At 40.2% G+C, this 19,405-nt stretch overlaps 1 protein-coding gene across 5 annotated transcripts in view; it reads right to left on the minus strand.

Moving 5' to 3' along the window:
• Positions 1–19,405, minus strand: part of ATF7IP (activating transcription factor 7 interacting protein) — a 331,366-nt gene that overhangs the window by 168,223 nt on the left and 143,738 nt on the right. Inside the window, exon 1 of one of the 5 annotated variants that reach the window (XM_029590342.1) lies at positions 11,882–11,954. The exons of 3 other annotated variants lie outside the window; for them this stretch is intronic. The gene's annotated coding sequence lies outside the window, so the exon portion shown is untranslated. Of the gene's footprint in view, positions 1–9,529; positions 9,552–11,881; positions 11,955–19,405 lie in introns of those variants that run through there. One more of the 5 variants, XM_029590344.1, reaches the window with a different exon arrangement.

Here is a 19,405-nt window from a genome sequence, read left to right on the forward strand (position 1 = left end):
CCAAGGCATTTTTAATAGGTGTCAAGGCAATCAATTGATATTACAGCTGCAGACAGTCCTTGAAGCTACTGACTGGCTTTTTGGACCTTGGCATTTCCTTTTATCTTCCCTCCCCCTCCCCCCCCCAAGTACTGAAAAGTGCTTGAGGGGTTGCCAAGGCAACAGGGCAGCACACACATTTTAAGTTGGCCTAAAAGACGTTTAGAGGGGAATACACTTGGACTGTATAATAGACACTCGGGCTGTATAATGGACAAAAAAAAAGACTGAGCAGCTCAAAACAGAGTTCCTGTGGTAAATGACACACATGCTCAGTAAGCAAAAGCTGTGAGGGAGAGGTCCGTTTGACATCGGATGACGAGATTCTCACATTATGCTAATTAAGCCCTGCTTGTGGATGGAGAATAAGACGTGCAAACTAAAGGCTAAAAAATGTTGGGTCAGAGGGAGGTGAGAAAGTGTGCCATGAAAGGACATCCTTCCTCAGTACTAAAGATGGACCCGCAGTCACAGGGCCTTGCCCAGGTGCAGACTTCTGCTTTTTCAGCTCCAATGGGGCCCACTCTGGAGATGGATCCTCCTTAGGCTCCTTCCTCCATACCTCCTTATGCACTGAAGGTCTTTCATGCCTTGCTCGACTACAGACCTGTGGTGGATCAGGCAGCCAACACCAAGTGTGTGTGTGTGGGGCTCTCCCAACAGAGTGAGGAACAGGAGATGAGAAACTCATGATTCAGGAGTATGATGACAACCTGCTTCAGAAGGCACAACTCCACTGCCTGAATGCATGTCACCACTTACTCTTAAGTGCTATAAGTTCTCGCATATTCCATGCCAGTGACTGTTGCACCCTGGGAGATGAGCAGCTACAGATGCAGCAGTTCACATTAATGTGATCTGGGCCAGTCAAATGTAACGCAACTCATGGGAATCCGTAATGAACATCCAGTACTCACAAATGCAGACCATGATGCTGCTCATAGTAGATTTTTCAAGTTTAGTTTTTCTTTTGACATCCTTTATAAATCTTTATTCCCTAGCACTTAAGTGTATTGATGTGTTGCCAAGGCAGAGGCAGAGGTGAAAATACTGCAATGAGGCAGTAAAAATGAAAGCGTAATCTTATAGTGAGAAGGGTATATGTCAGTGCAGTAGCTTAGACATAAAAAAAAAGGCTGAAGGGCTTATGAGACGGCACATACACGGGAATTCCCACATATGCTCAGCAAAGTATTACTGACCTATGAAAGATGGGTCCATTGGGAGCTGTTGGATAACATCACACAAGTGCCATGGCTAATTCAGCCATGCTCATTGATGGAGAGCCAATAGGACACTGTGATAATGGGATACAAATTATGACAGGGCAGATCAAATTAATGAAGGAGTGGTACTATGTGTTATGGATGGCATAGAGTCAAGCAAGGTAAAAGGCCTGGAGGATATGAAATGCACTCTAGAATCTTTATGGCCAGAAACTGCATGTACAAGTAGGAAGAATATAACTGTAGGTGTATATTATTGTCCACCTGACAAAGATTAAAAAAAAAAAAAAAAAAAGACTGAAATGCTATGAGAAATTAGAAAGGGAAATAAAATTAACACAATGGAAGATTTCAGTTATCCAATACTGCTTGGATAAATGTCTCATCAGGATTTGTTAGGGAGTGTAAACTTTCTAGATATCATACATAAATAACTGCGTCATAGTGCAGTTAGTCCTGGAACAAGAGGGGGAGGGGGGGGGAAACAAATTTAAATTTATTATTTATTTTATTTATTAACTTTTATTTAATCTATCCTGTGTGTGATGCAGGACCTGGTACAAGGGGTAACAGCATGGAGCAGCTTGTCAATAGTGATAATGCAATCAAATTTATCAAAAACTGAGGAGATTAAGAAAAAACTACTGCAGCAGCATTTTACTTTAAAGGGGGGGGGGGGGGACTATGATAAAATGATGAATATGGTTAGAAAAACTAAAAGGAGCAGGCGCAAGGGTTAAAAGTTTGCATGAGACATGGATATTGTTTAAAAATACCATACTGGAAGCCCAGATAAAATTATTAAAGGCATTAAAAAAGGGTTGATGAAAGACCAAATTATTGGAAAGTCGTTTCAAGTGAGGGAAACAGGAAAGAGCTTGAGCACTGGAAAGTTGGACGCAAAAAGTTAAAGCAGCAGGCCATTGTATATTGCATTTTATTTTTGTATGTATATGTCTACTACGATTATTTTGTATGTTTTTATTGTAAACCACTTTGATATATTCTGTTATGATGTATGCAGTATATAAATTTTTAATAAACTAAACCAAGAAAGAATTTTAAAAGAAGCTTGCCATACAGACAAAAAATAACTTCAGGTACAACTGAAGTAAAAAGCCTGTATGGGAGTCAGTTGGAACACTAGATGATGAAGGGGTAAAAAGGGCACTCGAGATGACAAGGCATAGCAGAAATACTAAATTATTTGCATTGGTCTTTACTGAGAATATTATTTTGAGAGATATCCACACCAGAAGAATTGGTTGATAGTCATGATTCAGAGAAACTGAAGTAAATTAACCGCAAAACTGGAAAAAGTAGTAGAGCAAATTGACAAACTCAAGAATAATCAATCACCAGGACCTTATGTTATTCACCCTAGAGATCTGAAAAAAATAAAATATGAAATTGTAGACCTGCTACTACCGTAGTAGTTTGTAACCCATCATTAAAATCAGCCACAGTACCTGAAGACTGGAGGCTGGTCAGTTTAAGAAGGGCTCGAGGAATACTCCAGGAAGCTACAGACCAGAGAGCCTGATGCCTGTGCTATGCAAAATGGTAGAAGCTATTTTTATTAAAAAAAAAAAAAAATCATTGGCTATATGAATAGTCATAGCCTAATAGGGGGAAAAGCCAACAGATTTAACAAAGCCTTACCAGTCTAATTGTTTAAAGTTGTAAACAAACGTGTGGATAAGGGTGAGCCAATTGATATAGTGTATCGGACTTTCAAAAAGCATTTGGCAAAGTCCTTGAGAGATTCATCAGGAAATTAAAGAGTTATAGGATAGGAGGAAATGTCCTATTGTGATTTAGCAACTGGTTAAAGGATAAAAAAAGACAGGATTAAATGGTCTGTTTTCCCAAAGGATAAAAGGTAATTAGTGAATTGCCCAAGGGATTTGTACTGGGACAAGTGCTGTTAAACATGTTCAAAAATGATCTGGAAAAGAGAGCAGCGAGTGCGATGATCAAATCTGCAGATGATACAAAATTATTCATAGTTGTTATAACATGAAACATTCCTTTTTGTGCAGTTCTTTATTTGTGGAACACGCCTTTTAAGCCAAACTGAGAAAAATTATTTGAAATTCCACAAATCTATTAAGGCCTTTTTATTTAAACAAGCTTTCAGTGATGAATAGAAAAAACATTCTTATGAGTATTTCTTTCTGTTTTAGTTAATCTTGAAATTTAATGTTTATGGTGAAATTATTACTTCCTGATAATTTCCTTTTCTTGAATACAGTCAGACCAGTCCAGATAATTGGGTCTGTCTCCAGCAGATAGTAGATAAGCATCCAGTGTTGTGGACAATGGCCTAGTAGCTGAATAAGAATATAGGAGAGGAGGTTAACATGTCCCTCAGAGCTAAGGGGAGGAGAACTGAACAGCCCTCATTGCTCCACCACTGTAAAATGGTCAACAGAGCCCCTTCCAAACCTGGACCCTCCTGCAGATGAATTGAACTGCCTGCTCTAGAGGTCTCCTATGGCCTTACTGTAACCATGGTAGTATTAAACGCCTGCTTGTCCCTCTAACTTGCATGTTTACAGTGCAGCCTTTTCCCACACTCTGCCCACAGCAAGAGACTGCAGACCCCCAAGGAGAGCAATTTTTTTCTTCTGGCTACTCACCCAGGGTCACACTAACCGCTGAACTCCAGAAAAATGGCCAGGTTCCTGCTGCCATAGTCCCAACTGCTAAGCACATCTGCTCTAGCCTCTTTTTTGTGGCACTTTATCGCTGCCTCACAAAAACAGCCCAAAATTAAAGAAGGAGCGCTCTACCAGCATGAACCAGTATGGCCACTTAACTTAGAAGCTCCCTTCCTCCTGCTTTTGCAACCAATACTATAAAAGTGTTTTTCCTGCTATTTTGCACTATTGTGTCGTGATCTTGAGAATTACGTTACCTCATGGCATCTAAAAGGAAAATAGACTTGAAGCATTTTTCCTTTAGCAAGCATGCTTCTGAGTTGGTGAGCAATAACACCAACCAGGTTGCAAAAGCAGCTGAGGATTTTAGCAACAAGGATTCATCCCAAAGCGGAACCACCGGACTTTCCATCCCATGCAGAGTTGTGAGAATGGTTTCTCGAGCTTCGCGCAGATATGCGGCAGTATAAGACGGATCTGCTTGCCTCCATCACAGAGGTAAGACGACATAGCTGTGATGGGGTATCGAGTAGACAAACTAGACACCCAGGCTCAGACTCATGGCACAGCACGTAAGCTACACAATCTGCATAAGATCATGGCCAGCATGTTCTCACTCCTCAGATAAAATGGAGAATTTGGAGAACTGCTTACGATGCAGCAATCTCCTCATTAGAGGCGTCCCCGAAATGGAGGAGTTTACAGACTGCAAAACTACAGCGTGGGCAATCTGTGCTCATTCTCAGTAGCAGAGAAGGCATAGCAGAAGACTCTGACACCATTGCTTCCAGCATTAAAATAGAACGGATGCATAGGTAACTGGGCCCTAAGCGGGACAACATTTGTCTCCATAGCTTCCTCCAAAATTCATATATAATGGAGGCAGTGCAGAAAAAAGCAGCTTGAATATGGAAGGGTCGTGAGATTACCATCTACAATGACCTGGCGCCGACCACGCTTCAAAAGCACTTTGAGCTTCGGGAAGTCATTGGTGCACTGCATAAGGAGGGACTTCGCTACCGCTGAGCCTTCCCTTTTGCTCTACAATTTCAGCACAAAGGAGTCACTTACTGGATTCGCTCTCTCCTGATTCCGTGGGTGGAGAAACTCAGCAAACTTTAGTACCCTTTATTGAACAGTATGCATATACTTGATCAGAAAAACCTGTAAGGATGCTGTGCAGGAGCCACATAAGGGCACTGAGGAATAAGCCTTAGCCTGCTTAGTCCTTTTCAGGGCAGATTCAACCACCAGAGATTTGAGAAGGTTATTGGACTTTGTTGAATCCAGGTGCACCTCCTTAACAGAGTAATTTGGGTTAGCCTTCTTTCCAACAAGAAGCTTACCACATTCTTTTCTGTACAGTCTGGAGCAACTGGTGGAGGGGCACAATTACCAATTCCTTAGGTGCATCAACATATTTAAGGAAGTCAAAAAGACACCATGGATTCACCTTCTACCTCCAGCTTAAATAGAATAGCCTCCATCATTTTCTGTGTGGGATGAGAGGGATCTGATCCTAGCTTGTCGAGGAGAGGGATCTGAATGAAGGCAATCTGAGGTTGCTCCTGTTCAGTGTCAGCCAGATTCTCCAAAAACTGTAGGGTAGACCTCAGTATTCCTAAGAATCCAAAAGTGCATGTAGAACAGATGTCTTAGGAGGCCCTGATCATACAGTGTTATACCCCCCTGAAAGTATGAATAAACTGTTTTGGCCTTGGAACTAATTGAATCCAAAGACTTGAAGAGGTTTTCCCATCATAAAGTGTTCAGTTTTGACTCACAGTGGATGGCACCAAAGTCAAGAAATGGCATCAAGGCACATATCTGTATTGTGCCATGGTAGAGGGTCTCTATCAAGACCACCATCGATGCAGACTCACTTGAGTGTGGTGCTGACAGACTTGAAGTTCCTCCAATCCAGATCAAAGTTTGCTGAGGTCAAAACTGGGGGGGGGGAGGGTCACAATAGGTGAAAAGACATCGTCCTGAGTAACCAAGAGAAATGTACTAATGGCTTTGGCACTGACCCCGGCAGACCTCAGTAGCTGAGCCATTGAATGAGAGCTCATTTCTGGACAAAGACACTTGGGAGCAGCAAAGACACTACCACTATCTCCCTGCTCTTGGCCCTGAGCATAACCAGGGATTGATGCTGGTATTTCACTGATTTTGTTTGGTGCTCAATGTCATGCCTTTATGTGCCCGAACCTTTACAAATAAAGAAAAAAGGTCTACACCTTCTACTGAAATACATCTGCTTTATATCATCAATGGCAAAAATGCAATGTGACATAAAATAAACCTTCATGCAGTAAAAAAAAAATATCAACATGATAAATCTATTAAAAATCACTTTGCACAAAATACTACAGCAGACTGCACTTTACAACACTCTTGTAACTATATCACATTCAAGTTAAACACACTATACTGCTCAGTCTTTCAATCTTATAATGCATTTCCCCTGTCGTTCCCCCCCCCCCCCAAAAAAAAATAAATTAAAATAAACTATCTTGAGAATAGCTAAGATCAAAATCTATTTTATCTTTTTCTGAATGAAACAATTCATGCCTAAGACAGCATAACAAACCTATGAACAAAACAGAGCCTGGCATTCTATTGAAGATGAATTCTTGAAAAAATACAAAATGTTCAAAACCATCCCCACCCACCTCTTCAACACAAAACTCAATAAGTAGATTTTTCAAAATACTGTAAATACCTAGAAAGTATACATTCAACAGATTTAAAAAAAAAATGTAAACTCAATTAATGAACAGTTAATGAAGCAGTTAATGAAGTCAATTCCTCATCAGGGATGTCTTACTACAAACACAATAAAAAATGTCAGAACAAACCAACATGGTGGTATATTACTGCACTTGCTAACATAGGAGAACTACCAGTCAGATCCACAAGGGAGCATACTACAACCACAAAAGATACTCTGCAGTTGTGAGAGAGACTAAGAGAATCAAAAACTGTGATGTTCACACAGCAAGATTTCTTTAGTCTGGTCATATCTGTGCAAGCCAATCAGTAGACTCCTCTCAGCAGTCTGCCCTGCTTCAACAAAAATATGCAAAAGACTAGAAGCACTGTAACATTTTATACAATGAGTATGCAAACAAAAATGTTGCAGGATATCTTCCTCAGTAATAACTACTAAATTAGAATATTTGCACTTCCATTCAGTGAAAATTTTCATCTACAAAAATTCTTTAACCATGGTGCAATACCAGTTGTCTTCATTACTTGTATAGATGTCTAACCAAATAACTAATCAACTTCAGGCAAAATGCTGGCAACATGCACCTAGAAACCAACTTTAACATACTTACCACCATGTGCTACCGTCAAATAGCAGCTGACAGAAAATTACAGTTATAATGCTATATTCAGAAAATGCACAGATAAAAACAGTGAAGGGTTAATTTTACAGCAGAATTTTTATGTTTTTTCCTAATAAAGGAGTACAGTACAGAATGATTTACTTGCCAACTTTAAACTTAAATCCAGATAACAGGGATAGTGTCATATTTTCAGAAATGTATTGAAACAATTCTGGTGTGCTATGTCTATATCCTAATTGGGGGGGGGGGGGGCGTGGGGGAATATTTATACTCTAGATAATCTTGTATTCATTACAGAACTTCCTGTTCCTTACTTTCCATATAGACTGAAATATCACACAAAACCATCACCAAAAGGTCTATAGATCATTTGATTTATAAATAGGAATGACAAAAAGGTCAGTGGTCATGTAATAAAATAGAAAAAAGTGTCATAATTTCTCTTTAACAATAACCAGAAGCCCCCTCCTTCATCCAATTAGAGAACTATTTTCCTGCCGTAGTTGCAGCAGAGATCACTGCTGCCAAGCCACAAAGAGATATATTAGCATAACTCCCATGGATTGGCTCAGCACAATCTGCTCATAGTAACAGCTCAAGAGCTGCTCATAAAGCTAACCAATCAGCACCCAGTCTGCCAAATCTTGCCCAGCAACAGTAGGCAAAGAGCAGATTATGGAAAGGCAGTGAAAAAAAAATCGAGATCTAAACAATAGCGAGTACTCTGGTTCTTTGCATATAAGCAATCTAAAATTATGTTTACATCAAATCCTTAGAGATTAAGCAGAATCAGCCAAAACCAGAATCAACTGTGAAAACCTTTCACCAAAAAAACTGAGAAGGGAGAGGAGATATTGGAAGCAGAAGGTGTTTTATGATCACTTATACTGTTCAGACATGTAAACTTGTTCAGCTCACAGCAGTCTGAGAAAGCAGGATAGCAAGATAGCAAGGTTCTAGGTAACAAACCCTGCTTTTGCTTGTAAACTACATGGAGTTAAGAGAAATGGAAATCAAAAGTGGTTGAAATTTGAATTTCTCAAACAAGTATGGTTTGTTCCACAAATTTTTTCTACTTCATAATAAATTACAACCAATTGGTTAAAAATACATAAAACATGGTTATGTAAAAAATAAAAAAGTCTTATCGCCTTCGATAAGCTTTAATAAAACTGGCTCAAACTAGTTATTACCAGAACTCCAAATCCCTATTAAGGGATACACTGAACAGGCAATTTACATTGTTCCTGTACATGCCAAGTGAAGCAATTAAGCATTCAAGTTGTAGCCAAGCCCAGTAAAAGAACAACTGCAGAGCTAGGGCGGGTCTCTTTTAGAACTCTGAATGCACTCCAAATCTTACTACACCCTCTGCTACTGTCATCTGCATTACTTGATCTGCAATGCAGATTAAAACATGAGGTATGGAAGAATTTATGAAAGAACTAAGTCTAAACTCTAAGACATTAGGTTAGAAGTAGAAAATTTTTTTTACGTGAACAAAAATAAATGGATGAATTATGGCAAAATAAAGGCATATTCTATTTTTAAAAAAGGCAATGAGAATGTAAGTATAAGGGATACTACAAGATGACAAAGCAAAAAATATGCAGTAGATTAATGTGGTATGAAACTCTTGTCAAGGACACAGAGTACATTTTCAATATGACTTACCAAGTACTATTCCTATAATCATGCCCTGGACATGATGCATCTATGGTATAAAATTCAAGTATTGGTGGTAACTTGGACATATCAGTTTGCTGTTCAAAAGGTGTCTCCAACTATTGGATCGAAACTCAGGCCACACAATATGTGGTAAAGAGAAATATACACCTCTGGTATGGATTCTTTTCCAAGCCCTATTTAGTTCTAAATTCAGTTACAATTACTCTGAATCATGCATTCAGTACAAATACAGTTTACCTCAGTAACATGGTAGAAATGAAAAGATCGGCTGCTGGCTCTTTATTTCAAATGAAAGCCTTCTTTTATTTGGACATAAGCCAAATATATCTTGTCATTTAACATTAGGAATAAGTCGTTTTAAATGTCTTCGTTCCACTGCACTTTGCAGTTAATTATTTCTTTAAAAAAGAACAATGAAACATGTATCTACATATGATTTTTAAACTAAGAAAAATGTAGCAATTTATAATTCAGTATTTAATAAAACTTCAGAGTAGAAACAAACTGCATTTTCTCCTCTAAAGTCTAAACAGACCTTGCAATTTTTATAACATACCCAAGAGGGAGCCTGATGCAGTCATGCTGTTAGTTTCATAACCTCCCCCTCAGAGACATAAATCAACCACGCACTTCAGTTATAGCACTGGCTAAAAAAAAAAAAATTCCAAATGCCTTATCTGATTGGCTCCAACAAGCAGTTGCCACAGAACCAATCACATGGCAGTTTCTCAAAGCTTGCCCAGCAACAAGAAAGCATAAAAAGGGAAATACCAAGAATTCAGGCGAAGTGTAAAAACCAGAGTGAAAGATTCAAATGAAATCTTTTTTTTTTTTTTTTGCTTTTTCCCCAAACAGATTCTTCAGTTGCTTAGAGATTTGCTGGATATGTGTGCTGTCCAGGGGTGTCTGCAGAACTGAAGGTTCACTACGGAGTTATGATTTCTGGATCCATTTAGTAGGCAGGAAGTCGCAGATGTTGATTCAGTAGCTGTTTTTAACACCTACAGATCTAAAACAGTGTGAGCAGGATCTGAGAACCCACACCACTAAAGAATCTGAGAAAGGCTGAGGGGATAGGAGTAGTGGGAAGAAAAGGAGCAATACCACACAAACACTATTTAATTAACCATTTGGGTTAGCACACTATAGTTCGTGTACTTCCTGCTGTTCTGAAAGAAACATTAGTATTCTCATAAGAAAATTTAAAATATCATTGTATTAAAAATTTCTTCACTTATGGCCTGATTTACTAAGCTCCCTCCCACCCGAATACTGTATGGGGGGAAAAGACATTAGTATTCAAGCTCTTAGTGACAGCTCAAACTAGGCCCTCTTCCAACTGTCTCTTAACCTATACATTCCAAAGCTCCAGGAACTTCTTGAAGTTTCCAATACTTGTGTACCAGGTGTCATCAATTTTGCTTGCATCACCTTGAGAGTTCACATTATGTCTGCACCTTCAAAGTCAGATAAAATTATCCTGACAAATCTCCAGAGCTCTTAAATACTGTTGAGAGTACATTATATTCTCTTATCCATCGTTCTTTCCATTACCAGAATTCAGGAGGCATACTACCATCTCTGATTCTGCCTCTGACATCTTTTAAGCTATGATTCTCTAAAAAAAAAAAAAAAACCACTATTTGCGTTCAAATATTCTTATAAAAATACATCATCCACTGTATGTTCCATCTCCTGCAGGTAGTTGCCTAAATTTAAGAGTTGTTTCTACTCCCACTATAAGCAAGCAATTCTGAAGATGATTACCTACTCTGGCCCACCTGGTTTACAATCCATGATGAATAATATAACTGGATATATCAAAGGCAGTTTTGTAGGATTCTTACATATAAAATAAACACAAACAGTTTAGACATTTAACCAGTACATGGATTCCATAAGTGTGCTAATTTCATCCTACACAATAAATTAGATTTTTAGAAAACTGTTTATTCTCAAGACAGCAATGTTCATTCAGAAAACATACAAAATTTTGGTTAACAATTTAGCCTATAAGGTGGTTAATATCCTCATTTTCTGATTTTCAAAGGATAAATTATTAGATTTTGTTGTCAAACCTCCTACCTTTGCATGAAATCTCTTCAATAATTTGCTTGTGTGTATATTTTGTACACAGTTAAGCTAAAGAATCTCTACAATTCAAGATAGGGTTAACTTGTAAACACATTGTGCATTAATAATTTACCAAATGAAGAAACTGAAGGGTTTTATAAAACTTAATTTCTGTATTAGTACATTTGGCCTCTATTTGGTATCTAACTGTACTGAAGTAGTTAATTCTAAGCCCATGTGACTGGAGGGAACCTATCTAAAGCTTGTGATGTCATTAACAGCAACACTCTGAGGTCACCTGGAAAACACAGCAAGAACAGGAAATGGATGTAGACATGACAAAGAATGGTTAAGACAAACAGAAGTCTCATTTTCAAATCAGTAGCAAGTGATGGGCAGACTAGATAGGCCATATAGTCATTTTCTGTTGTCACGTTTCTATATCGCCTCAAAAGAATATATTTTTTTAAATGTCTGAAAGCTATTCTATCACAATTCTGTGAAATCAGCTTAATATGCTGTTACACCCACATTTTATGTGAATCTCTCTAGAACACAGCTTCTCACTAAAGGGAAGCACTATTTATTCTTCCAGATTCCTCCTGCTGAACAAGGCACTGTCAGAAATAACTCACCCAAAATCCATCAAATCTGGAAAAGGAGGCAAGACCCTTTCCCACCCCACCCCACCCCCTCCATTTTCGAGGCACAACATGTTTCTTTATTTCCTGCAATTAAAAAATTGGTTAGAAGATTATCTGTTTACAATGAACATATTTCTGTTAACTTTTACACAAATGATGATGCAATGTTTTGGTAAATATAGAAAACATACCCAATAGGGAGCCCCCTGCAGCCATGTTGTCGTCTTATCAGCTCTCTCTCCCAGCAACAGAAACTATACTTGGCTGGTCTGATGTCAAAGGACTGAGGGGAGATTTGCATATACACTCCAATTGGCTATGGCAGATCTGCTTATGCAAGCCAATCGAAGAATGAAAGCAGAACAGCCAAAAGAAAACATGGAGCAATCTGCCTAGCAACAGACAGAAAACCAGAAAGCGTGCAACTGTTTGAAACCTGGATAGGGGTGTGAAAAAGAGCAGGCTGCATGCAGAGGCATGAAGCCTGTGATATTTTCAACCCTTTTCTAACACTGTACATGCATATGAACAGAATTACATTCTCCTACTATATAAATATATATGTATGCGCTTACAACAATATCTATATTTAGCGGGTGAATTGCTTCCCTATATAAGTAATGTCTTTATGTGCACATAGTCCTCAAATTAAAAGTAAAGATGTTAGGAAAATAATAATGATATGTATTTACTCCCACCAGTCACATGAACTTGTCTATTTTACCACACTCCTGTACAACTGTCATTTTATCAGGATTTGTTAAAAATGTTAAGAAAACCACTGACTGCTGAATACCCTCAGGGAACTGGTAATCATTCTATGTAACGTTATAATTCTCTACATTGAAAGAGATGCCACTGTAAACAAATCAAGTAAGCAGAGCAAAATACTAAACAGGAATAATTAACCAATATTTGAAAACTACTGAGATGGAAATTTGGAAGATAATAGATTAAAATGCTCCTCTCCCTTACAAGAGTCTCTGCTTTAAAAAAAATAAAAATTGGCAAATAGGGACTCATATAGGAATTAGACTGGACTATGTCTCTCTTTCTGGTCCAAAAGTAGTTTTTTAAAATCAATTGGAAATTCCACTTCTGACTACTTTTCTTTGATGACTGTTTATAAACCTCTGATTGGGGTACATTTGATCTGGAAACCTCTGATAGGAGAGTGACATGGGAATCAGAGGCGGGCATTGCGCCATTATAAATTATCTTCCTCCTATTGTCTTCTGGAGCTTTGTAATCAATTAGCAGGAAATATAGAGAGCTGGGTGTGCAAACGTCTGATGAATACTCATTGTGGATATCTTTTACAACCAAACCTGTTTGCAGCATTAAAAACTAGAGCCAAGAAACCCTGTTATAAAAAGCTCCACTTACTCAACTACTCCAGGGAGCTGATATTCTGATACTTGTTAGATCACCACACATGCAGCACATGGATACATGTAAAGTAGGAATAGAGCATGAACAACCAAAGAGGTGAGTCAGGAGATTTGAAAAAAACAATGTGACCAGAATAAAAATTCTCTCTCAATGTGTAGCATTATTTGAATAAAATGGAGACCCTGTAAAAACAAACTGTGTCATTGCAGAGAGACTGAAGGGAAAATATTTGTTTTGCAAATTATACAAAATAGTGCAACAGTAGACATGCTGGAAGGAGTGAAAAAAATTAAAGTGGACTTGAAAATATTGGAAGACTGTCAAGGATTTGAAAAGTGTGCTTTAATGCTAACATGCCCAATAGTATAAAATAACACATTTTGGCCACAAAAATAAATCTTTAGAAAGACAAAAACTGGAAACTGATATACATGAAGGAGAAATTAAAATCTAGTTCTCAGATGACTTGAAGATAGCCAGCCAATTTAATAAAGCAACTGAGAAAGTATGCTCAGTTGTATAAGTGCATTATTATCAGCAGGACAAAGGAGGTAATATTACATTTGTATAGGTTGCTAGTGAGTCCCTGTTTTTGAGTACTGTGTTGAATACGGTTTTGCATTCTGGAGGTTGTACCTTCATAAAGACATTGACAGGATAGAAAGTTCACATAAAGGGTTACAGAAATGATAAAAGGTCTGCAACATGAAGCTCAAACAAAAAAACAAACAAAAAAAAACTTATGACATTATAAATGTACTGAATGAAAGAAGCAAGGGACTATAGAAGTAGATGACTAGAATTAGATCAAGGACATATGCTGAATGTGGTTTTCTTGGATTTCAGCAAGGCTCTATATACTGTCCTGCAAAGGAAGCTCATTCAAACTGAACAGCCCAAACTAGTAGCCTGGTTAAGGGATAGAAGACTAGGGTAATGGTAAATAGAATTCACTCAGAGAGATGGGTGATAAGTGGAATACCTTGGGCATCAGTCCTAGGGCCAGTTCTGTTCAATATTGGTTACCAATACTGCAGAAGTTAAGGGAAAGTTTGCCTTTTTGTGGATGACACTAAGATCTGTAACAGAGTTCATACCCCTGAAGGAATAGACACAACAAAAGGCAATCTAACAGAGCCTGAGGTGTGGTCTAATACTTGGCAGTTAAGAATTTATGCCAAAAAATGCAGAGTCATGAGCTCGGGGTAGTATGTGGTAGATAATGAATTGCTGATGTGCACCAACCAGAAAAAGGTCCTTGGTGTGACAGTGTCAGATGATCTCAAGGACGCAAAAAAGCGTGAAAGGTGGTGGCAGGAGATGAGAGAATGCTTGGATGTATAGGGAGAGGCATAACCAGGTCATTGGCGAGGCCTCACCTGGCATACTATGTTCAGTTCTGGAGGCTGTATCTCAAAGAATATAGAAAGACTGGAGACAGACCAGAGAAGTGCAAACAAAATGGTATGGGGTTTGTAGAGGAAGCCCTATGAGATGAGACTAAAGGAACTTAATATGTACACCTTGGGAGAAAGGCAAGGCAAAGGGGATATGAAGCACAAGATATATTGCAGGGAAAGAGCTCAGTAGCTCTCAATGCAGAGGGAGCATTCAAAGGGGAAGATCATCTTACTGGGGGCTGAAGGGGATCGGCAAGTACTGCTTTGGGAAATCTTAGGACTTAAAGCTTGAGGAGAGGTGAAGTAGTGGGGTATATTCTTTAGTGTTTTTGTGTTTGAGAGATAAAAAGCAAGCCAGAGGGAGTTAATTCTAGTGTCTGTCTTTCTCTCCCATCCACCCCTAGCTCATCATTTGATTTAAAGGCAAAAGACACTTTCTCCTTCAAAATCAATCAGGCTCTTATCTAAATCACATTATTAGACCAGCCCTTACTGAGAGTTTAACTATCGCCTTGTAAGTCAATACCAGATTAATAATGAATACACTAATATATTTAAGGGACCCTGACTGTACATATTCCTACTCCATAGCAACCCAAACTGAACTAAGAACTCAACAAAATTAAGATTAAGTCAGCAATCCAGTAGCAAGAGGAAGCATTCCAATCATTTGCATCGAGTGTCACATGTATGATTTTTTACCCGCTGGTGAGAGGATGTATGTATGCACCTGGTGCACAGAGCTCCTGGCTCTCAGAGAACTAGTCCAATCTAAGGAGGCTAGAGTGGCAGACCTGGAGGAGCTAAGGCAGACAGAAGTATATAGATGACACCTTCAGGGACAAAGTAGCCAAATTGTAACTCCATTCTGGCAGCCCTAGTGCTGCCTTGAATCAGGAAGTTCTCCTGGTTGGAAAGCATCACTCTGGTGTAGCAGAAAGTGATCCTGTAGGAAGGAATTGCTCTCCAGATGATGCATTGACCTCTCGCACAGAGGCAAGACTCCCAGGGCTACTGCACAAGAGGTAAGGTAACCCTTACCTCCCAAATTAGCAGCCATCACAGTTGCTAATTTGATTATTAGGAATGCAGATAGCTGGGTGGCTGGTGGACATGAGTACCGCCTGGTAAGTTGCCTGCCTGGTGCAAAGGTGGCAAACCTTAGGAGTCATCTAGGTAGGATTTTAGACAGTGCTAGGGAGGAGCCAGCTGTCATAGTACATGTGGACACCAACGACATACGAAACTGTGGGAGGGATGCTGTGCACAGTAGCATTCCCTGAAATGCTCCCTGTTTCACGCGCAGGTCCCCAGATGCAGGTAGGGATCTGGAGTCTCAATGCATGGATGACACTCTGGAGGGTGCAGGGAAGAGGGATTCAGTTTTGAAAGGAACTGCGCAACCTTTTGGGGAAAGGGGGCAGTCTTTTCCTTAAGGTCAAGCTCCAACCTTAACCAGGATGGAACCAGGCTGCCGAACTAATCTTTAAAAAAGAGCAGCTTTTGAACTAGAACAAAGGGGAAAGCAGATAGTCACTCATCAGTGCAGGTTCACAAGGAGGTAGCTTCGAAGGATATTAATGAAGCAGGAGAGTTAGGGCATCCCAACAGAGAGGTTCCAATAAAAGCAACCGTTATCCACGTGCCTATAAGTAAAGAAGTAATAAGCTAAAGAATTCCAAATTATCCCTATCATCTGAAAAGCAGGTTATTAATACAAACAAAAAACACACTTTGAAATGTTTGTATGCAAAGGCCAGATGTCTAAGAAGTAAGGTGAGAGAGTTAAGTGTATGGCAGTGAATAATTGGCATCTCAGAGACCTGGGTAGACGAAAAATAATCAATGGGACAGTGCTATACTAGGGTACAACTTAAATCGCAATAATAGGGAGGATCAATTTGGTGGGGTGTTGGCACTTTATGTCCAGAATGGCAGAGTCCAACAGGATAAAGATCATACAAGAGATTAAATGCACAGTAGACTCTTTATGGATAGACACATATCATGTGTATTAGAGAAGAGTATAGCAATAGGAGTATACTATTATCCACCTGGCCAAAATGAAGAGACAGACAATGAAATGCTAAGAGAAGTCAGGGAAGCTAACCAATTAGGCAGTGCAGCAATAATTGGAGAGTTCAATTACCCCAGTATTGACTGGGTAAATATAACATCAGGACATGCTAGAGAAGTAAAGCTCCTGGATGAAATAAATGACTGCTTCAAGGAGCAATTGGTTCAGGAACCAACAAGAGAAAGTGTTATTTTAGATCAAATTCTTAGTGGAGGCAGGATTTGGTGACAGGTAACTGATGGGACCACTTGGAAATAGTGATCATAACTATCAAATCTGAATTAATGACTGGAAGGAGGACAGTAAGTAAATCCATGGTTCTAACACTAAACTTTCAATAGGGAAACTTTGAGAAAATGAGAAAAATAGTTAGAAAAAAAACTGAAAGGTGCAGCTGCAAAGATTAAAGTGTATACAACAGGCATGGACATCGTTAAATACCATCTTAGAAGTGCAGTCCAGATATATTCCACGCATTAAGAAAGGTGCAAGGAACGCCAAAACAATTGCCAGTATGATTAAAAGGTGAGGTGAAAGGTTATTTTAGCCAAAAGATCTTCAAAAATTGGAAGAAGGATCCATCTGAAGTATTGTGGGCAAGGACCCTTGGACAGAGGTGGATTTAGCACAACCTGCAGGTAGAAGTCCTGGAGGCCCCCACTGTCGGCTGGCAGAGCTGGCTGTGGAAGAGACCCAACTGGAGCTTCACTTATATCAGCCCTTGTTCCCCTTACGTTGAGTCCTTGGGTACCAGAGCAGGCAGGTCTTAGTTGTGGGCCTCTGTTGATGAGCTGGAAGTCCATGGAGATAGCCAGGCTAGGGTACAGGCGTAGTTGGGGACAAGCAGTGTTTGAGGCAGGCAGAGTTCAGACGTGGTCAATGGCAGGCAGAGTTCAAGCGTCGTCCAAATCAGGCATTTGTCGGTAGCAGATGGAATTCAAGTGTCAAGTGCCAAGCAGGACGAAGTCAGAATCAGATCTGTCGGAGGGAAGATGGGTAGGAAGGCAACGCACAACATAGACGAGCCAAAGAAGATACAGAAGACTCTGAAGAACTCAAGGCTGACCACGAGACGAAGACAACTCAGGAGAGCAGACTTGGAGCACAGGAACGAAGACCGGGAAATGCTGAGGTAACTTGCTCTACACAAGGTAGTCGACCTATTGCCAAGGCAAGGAAAAGCTGATGAAGTGGCCTTTATAGGAACATGCTAGTGATATCAGGTGCCGTTTTTCCCACCATGGGCCCTTTAAGAGGAGAGGGGTGGCAGTGACTAAGGAATGCTGAGCACCACGGCCTGTGTGTCCCCATTCTGGGGCCTTCACCAGAGTCACCAGCAGCATCAGAGGCAGGCCGAACATGGCGGTCTGCTGCGTGTCTATTCAGTGGCATCTCCAGCATAGGAAGGAATCTCATCAGACTCGGGGGCTGGAGGTAAGGGCAGCGGTCCACAGGCCTGCCTACACAGACCGAACGCAACAGTACCCCTTCCTTACCCTCCCTGAGGGTCTTGGTTTCTTGGGGTGTAGGGTGTGAAATTCTCTTAATAGGTTGGTGTCCAGAATGTTGGCAACAGATTCCCACTAACTTTCCTTGGGGCCATACCACTTTCAGGTGGTGATGAGGTATTCCAAGCTCTTGCCTCTGAGCCATGAATCCAAGATTTCTTATACTTCATAAATCATGCTGTCCTTACTAAATTCTTGCGGCTTAGGTCATGCTCTACAAGGCCAGGAGAGTACTAGAGGCTTTAATAAGGAAATGTGAAAAGCAGTGTGTATACCCAATGTAGTTGTCAGTCTTAACTGGTACGTCATGGGTCCAATTTGGCAGAGGATGATAAAGGGCCCACTATACCGTGGAGCAAGACACATATCGGGCACTCTGAGGCATATGTGGTGAGTGCTTAACCATACCTTCTCACCTGCCTTAAATTGAGGCGCGGGCCTCCTGCACACATCAGTGATCTTCTAGGCCTTTTTGGCTGTCTTTTGAATAAGAGTGTTGGTGCAAGTCCAGAGGTTATGGAGTTCCTGGGCAGATAGCTGGGCTGCCAGTGAAAGTACTGCCACAGGAAGGAGGAAGAAGAGGCGCTGGCTGCTTCCTGTAAACCACTTGGAATGATGAAGAATCTGTAGCTCTACAGACATGGGAATAGCGTGAAAATTCCAACCAGGCAGAAGAGATGCCCAGTTATCCTGGCGTTCGTTGGCGTAGGCCTTTAGGAAGGTTTTGAGCATCCGGTTGGTACGTTCAGACTGAATTTCACTGTGGATGGTATGCCGCTATGAAGTCCAGGGTGATATTGAATTTTTTTTACACAGTGAACTCCAATATTTCACCGTGTATGGGGAGTCCATGTAAATAGACTTGAAAAGTATAAAGATGTGCTAGCTCCGGGGTGGAAGAGAGACCAGGAAGTGGGATAAAGTGAGCCATCTTTGAGAAGCGATCAGTAGCCACCCAGATTAAGATGGCACCATCAGAGGTGAAGATCCACTGTAAAAATCAGTGGGAAAGTGGGTCTAGGGTTCCCTGGAGGCTCACAATGGTTGTAGCAGCCTCCAGGGTTGGTCCGACAGAACTTTCTGATATGCACAAGTGGGGCAAGAATCCACATAGGCCTTAACGTTTGCGTCATCTAAGGCCATCAATAGTATTGCTGAAGCAATGCAAGGGTTCAGACCCATCCAGATGACTTGTGATATGGGCGTCATGGAACCATTTCAATACCTCTTTGCTAAGTCAGATAGGAATGGTCATGGAGGTGGCTAGGAGGATCCTGGCTGGGTCGATATGTCTGGGAGGTTCTTGGATGTCTTCTGCCTGAAAGGAGCATGAGGGGG

Source organism: Rhinatrema bivittatum, chromosome 2, assembly GCF_901001135.1.
Source record: "Rhinatrema bivittatum chromosome 2, aRhiBiv1.1, whole genome shotgun sequence".
NCBI classification, from domain to species: Eukaryota; Metazoa; Chordata; class Amphibia; order Gymnophiona; family Rhinatrematidae; genus Rhinatrema; species Rhinatrema bivittatum.